Source organism: Osmerus eperlanus, chromosome 7 (assembly GCF_963692335.1).
Source record: "Osmerus eperlanus chromosome 7, fOsmEpe2.1, whole genome shotgun sequence".
Lineage (NCBI taxonomy): Eukaryota > Metazoa > Chordata > Actinopteri > Osmeriformes > Osmeridae > Osmerus > Osmerus eperlanus.
Genome location: NC_085024.1, coordinates 7,295,994 through 7,301,696, shown reverse-complemented (window position 1 = coordinate 7,301,696; position 5,703 = coordinate 7,295,994). Strand labels below are relative to the sequence as shown.

The 5,703-nt window shown below is 43.2% G+C and overlaps 1 long non-coding RNA gene across 1 annotated transcript; it reads right to left on the bottom strand.

The window, feature by feature from the left end:
• Positions 1 to 729: 729 nt before the first annotated feature.
• On the bottom strand, positions 730 to 1,508 carry LOC134024009 (uncharacterized). The gene is made up of 3 exons (XR_009930829.1): positions 1,091 to 1,508; positions 896 to 1,007; positions 730 to 814 (listed from the first exon to the last, which is right to left on the bottom strand). It is a non-coding gene; the product is annotated as an uncharacterized LOC134024009 (long non-coding RNA).
• Between the last annotated feature and the right edge of the window lie 4,195 nt (positions 1,509 to 5,703).

Below are 5,703 nucleotides of genomic sequence, written 5' to 3'. Positions count from 1 at the left end.
TCATTGCTTGTAATTAAGATCAGTTTGCTTGAATTCTAGCATTTTTGTCTTGTTTTAAGGCACATTCTGATTTTTCAGTGGCTAGACTTTTTTGCTAGTTTTAAGATTTCTAACCTAGTAAATTTTTCTTACCCCATTGGCAGATTTTTTTGCTCAATACAAGATAATTTGACTAGATTTGGGAATATTAGGCTTATTTCTAGAGGGGCATTTTTTGCAGTGTAGAACTGGGATTTAATGTCATCCTAATGTATTCCCAGTTACCAGTTAAGGACTTGTACAAACTCCATTTGTTAAAACAAATGGAGAAAACTGACCAAGAGATGGTGTATTTGGGGCGGATGATAAAGAAGACGGATCTAGAAATTGAATTGCTAGAACACCAGCTGCAGGTGGGTGCATGGTCACAGGTAAGTGAGTGTTAATTGTCAGAACAATATATTAATATTAATTGTTGCATTTCTATTTGTAGGCAATAAAGAAGACAAAATGAAATGGTAATGATTTGTGTTTATTTCAGTGTCAGGGTTGGTGGAAGTGGCAGGGTGTTGCTCTCCTCTAATAGTGGCAATATTATGAAGTACAACACATGCCACAATAATATCACATGCCCTCTCTGGTTTTACCCTCAGTCTACGTAGGCACTGGAACCGGGCTTTGAGAATGCCTATGGTCATCTCCACCCGGGCTCTAGTCCTGCAGTGGGCCACATTGTCCCACTGCTGAGGGCCCGGCTCAGGGTCATGGTAAGGGGTCATCAGAGTGGGCTGGCATGGGTACCCTCTGTCACCAAGCAGGTGGCCATGAAACTCTCCTGTAAGTATATAGTGGGTACATTGTGAGTGTGGTAGAAGAGGCAGACAAGGGAAGGTTATTTGTTCAAAGCTTAACTTACCATTTGCAACTCTGTTGCTCAGGGTAGACTCGCGATATATCCTTGAGTCATGTACCGAGCCAGGCCATTTGGCCTCCACATTTGAGATCAAATGTGCTGCATCACATATAATCTTGCCAGTGCAGAGAAGAGATATTAGCTGCAATATTTTAAAGTTGTGCTGTAGTCTTTATTATTGTAAGACAGTAAATCTACCTGCACATTAATGCTGTGGAATGACTTCCTATTCACATAGTCTCCTTCATTAATGGATGGAGCTAGGATGGGGATGTGGGTGCCATCAATGCAGCCAATCACATTGGGAAATCCTGCAAAATGGAAAGGATTTACTCATCCCAGTCTGAGATTGCAACATTGTCATTCACATGATTTCAAATTTCTTCATTGACTTAAACTGAATGTGTGCTACATCAGTCACCTGAAATCATGTGAAATTCCTCTTTGATGGTCCTTAGAGGTTTGTGCCCAGGAAAGACTACGTAGGTCTGCAGTAGGCCTTTCAGTGCCAGGGCCACTTTTCTTATGGCTCGGCAGACTGTTGCTTTTCCGAGATGTTCTGCATCGCCAATGTTGTATAGGAAACTCCCGTTGGCAAAGAAACGGAGAGCAACGCATATCAACATCATTCTCAGACAAAACGCTCTCAAAATAAACGGCGTCATTCTCAGACAAAACGCTCTCAAACTAAACTGCGTCATTCTCAGACAAAACGCTCTCAAACCAAACGGCGTCATTCTCAGACAAAACGCCCTCAAACTAAACTTTGTCCGAATTTTTTTGGTCAAAGCTAGCTAGATGAGGGAGCTGTTGACTAGCTTTCTGAATTAGCTAAAGTAGCAGCTTTTAAAGTGAATACCATGGAGTTGTTTCTGTTAACTGGTACAGCAAGAAAACTTACTTTTGATATAATACGAAATAGTTTTTTTCTGCAAGCTAGTTCACTCGTGTAAAGTAAACCCATGTGTAGTCCTCTGGTTGCCATGGATACTACATGGCAACCAGAGGTACTGGCGGAACAGTTGTTCAGATCGTCGCGCCGCGTGTTGATGACGTTTATGATTCTTTAGCAAAGTTTGTTTGTAGTATCCATGGCAACCAGAGGACTACACATGGGTTTACTTTACACGAGTGAACTAGCTTGCTATTTCGTATTATATCAAAAGTAAGTTTTCTTGCTATACCAGTTAACAGAAACAACACCATTCACTTTAAAAGCTGCTACTTTAGCTAATTCAGAAAGCTAGTCAACAGCTCCCTCACCTAGCTAGCTTTGACAAAAGAAATTCTGACAAAGTTTAGTTTGAGGGCGTTTTGTCTGAGAATGATGTTGTTTGGTTTGAGAGCGTTTTGTCTGAGAATGACGCCGTTTGGTTTGAGAGCGTTTTGTCTGAGAATGACGCTGTTTAGTTTGAGAGCGTTTTGTCTGAGAATGATGGCGTTTGGTTTGAGAGCGTTTTGTCTGAGAATGACAGAGGTTTTTCTGAGACTGAAGCCGTTTCGCCTGAGTCTGATGACTTTTGGTCTGAGACTTGACGCCTTTTCGTTTGAGTCTGACACTTGAGTCTGAGATTTGAGGATGTCCTAAAATGAACACTGTACGCCTGGTTTGCTTCAGGGAAAATGTATTTTTAAGAAGCTTCCCAATGGAAACCTCGACAAGACTAAGGTTGTTTGCACCTTGTGCTATGCGGAATTTGTTTTTCTGTAGGAGTTCTTCCAGTCTCAAATACCACCTAAACGCAAAGCATCCCTTAGCTAATGCGGAAGATGCCGGGCCAAGCACTGATGTAGCGCTGGGGAAGAGTCGTCGTCAAACTACGATGTTTGAGTGCAACCGAGGCAAGCCCATCAGCAGAGCTATATCAGCCAAGCTAACTAATCTAATAAACATTTAATAAACACAAGTACATCTTAATGAACATAATTTATTTTCATCACCAATTATCATAGTAGAACAGCTTTCTCAAGCAGTTTGTGATGCATATTGGAAACATGAGATGAGCTCCTGGTCTAATGCGCCACCTGGCTTGAGATACCCGTTCTCAAAGACTTACTTTTAGTCATTATTTGGGTAGCACACATATTCTGAATGCCTTCGGCGGAATTCAAATGAGCCATTTTAATCTAGATTAACGCCAAGATTACAGTGAGATTAATCTAGATTAAAAAAATGAATCTATGCCCACCACTAGTATTTATATATGGTGGATTAGAGTATGTTGTATAATGCAGCCATCTGCATTAAATCTAGGCCTGTCGCAATAGTCAACATATTGACTTATTGCACGATATATGGAAATGAGCACAATTATTTTTGGTTCCGCGATATATTGCAACTGATCATTTTTATAATAAAAAATTATTATTATTTTTACATAAAAATGATTGTCACCAACATTTTAGTCGATCCCGCTGCCTCTGTCATCTTGTCTGCTTTCTGTGTCGAAAGCGTAGGCGGGACTAGCATCTCCACACACACACAGAGCGGACACCGATAGGTGAAGAGAAGGTGTGAATCCACTGTGTTATAAAGTGTTCTGTTTGGTGACATCTACAGCTAGTTTGGAAGAACAAAGCCGCAATCTTCAGCTCCGGTGTGGGAACATTTTGTCTTTAAGCCGAATGAGATGAGAGCCAATTTACGTGAACGAGCCGGTATGTCGACTTTGTTTGAAAACAGTGGAAACGAAAAGAGGCAACTAACCTAACATCTCACCTAAATTATAACTATCCCACCCAGTTGTTCAACCTGTGACAACAACTGCAGCTAGAGCTGGAAAGGGGTCTTCCATACAGTTATCTGTTACAGATGCCTTTTCCCCGACAGTGCAAATATAAACATGACAGCTTGAAATGGCGCACACTCACGGATAGCGTAACTCGCTATATAGCCAAAGAGATGCAGCCATTAAACACGGTCGAAAAACCAGCATTTACAAATATGCTGCAAACTTTTGACAAACGCATGGCTGACAACTCTCACGCATTGCAACCATTTCACACGCTCTCATGCCACACCTGGTATATCTCACGTTGAAAAGGCAACACCAGGGATGGAAATTAAATTGTTTGTCCACCGGCCACTGTGGCTGGTGGATTTCAAAATATACCAGCCACTTTCTTGTTTTTAACCGACAATGTGTAACTGCATGTGAAAATTAATACTACAAGATCTACAATACTTAAGCAGTTTATTTAATCTCAGTCTCAATGAAACACTGACACTTTTGCTTTCATACATAAACAAACCACGAACTGATATACATTTCATTAAATGAGTAGGGCAGATTAAACAACAAACTAACATTCCTCCACCTTTGCCATGGCGGCGCAGGCTTTGCTCTTCTCGTGGTTGTGTTTGTTTTGTTTAATCCCGTGTCTACGCGGACATACAATCGACAGGAACTTTTAAAGACTGGAACACTGTATGGTGAATCGGCTCTGACCAAGACTCACAATTTCGAGCATTTACCACCAGGGATCACACGACCAGCGGGGAGACAGTGGATCATCACTCCGGGAGGTAGACGCAAGGAGGCGTTGCAGAGACCGACGACAGAAGCGGGGTTTCAGAGCAGGGATTAGGGTCCGGCTAAGGAGGGCACCACACAGGCCTGCGTTACCTAGCCTTCTGGTGTCGAACGCCAGATCGCTATGCAACAAGATGGATGAGCTGGCGATGATCATCGAGGCAAACAGATATGCTAAAGACTGTTCGCTGGTAGTGATCACAGAGACATGGCTGCACTCTGGGATTCCGGACGAAGCTGTCATGCTAGCTGGCCGTACAGTACATCGGTCCGACAGAACCGGCAACTCCAAAAAGAGCAAAGGAGGGGGGCTCTGCATGTACTCTAACAACAGCTGGAGCACCGATGCCACAGTGATTTAAAGACACTGCTCACCAGACTTGGAGTTTGTCACACTGAGATATCGACCCTTCTACTTGCCACGTGAGTTCACGGTTGTTTTTATTACAGCCATTTACATCCCACCCAGCGCTAACGCTAGTGGTCCAGTCGCTGTGGACATCTTGCAAACTAGTGTGAGTAAACTCCAGTCCACCCACCCGGATGGGATCTTTATTGCGGCAGGGGACTTTAATCATGCTAACCTGCGTATTGTCCTTCCCAAATTTTACCAGCATGTAACATGTCCAACCAGAGGTAATAAAACTCTGGACCATGTTTACAGTAACGTCAAGGGAGCATACAACGTCTCCGCTCACCCCCATTTAGGGAAGTCTGACCATCTGACCCTCGTTCTTGCACCAGCGTAAAGACCCGTGTTTAAGAGATCTGTGCACACAGTGAAACTAATAAAACTGTGGCCTGCTACTGCGATTTCACAACTGCAAGACTGTTTTGAGCGCACTGACTGGGCACTTTTTTCACAGCAGAGTCTTGGGGGCTACACTTGCACTGTTCTGCACTACATCAAGACCTGCATTGACAATGTCACTGTTAAATTCTATCAAAACAACAAACTGTCAAACGATCGTGTGGGCTCACAACGAGTATGTGTGTGCGCCGCTGGCCGGCTTTCGGGCCAGCCCCTCAACTGTCTCGCCTATGACTCAAGTCACGCTCGGGGTCTCACGGTTTCCATAGGATGTGTGCGCGGAGATCACACCTTTAGTTCTGGGTTGGCTAGAGACTCCCTTTCGAGAATCCAACTACACCCAACCAACCACGGTGTCGCAACGTCACTGGGCTTTTAATCTAACATCAAGGGACCTTTTATAGCAGCATAACAAAATGTATGACAACATTATAATTTATCGATCCCTTATTCCTTTGTTTTCCCAC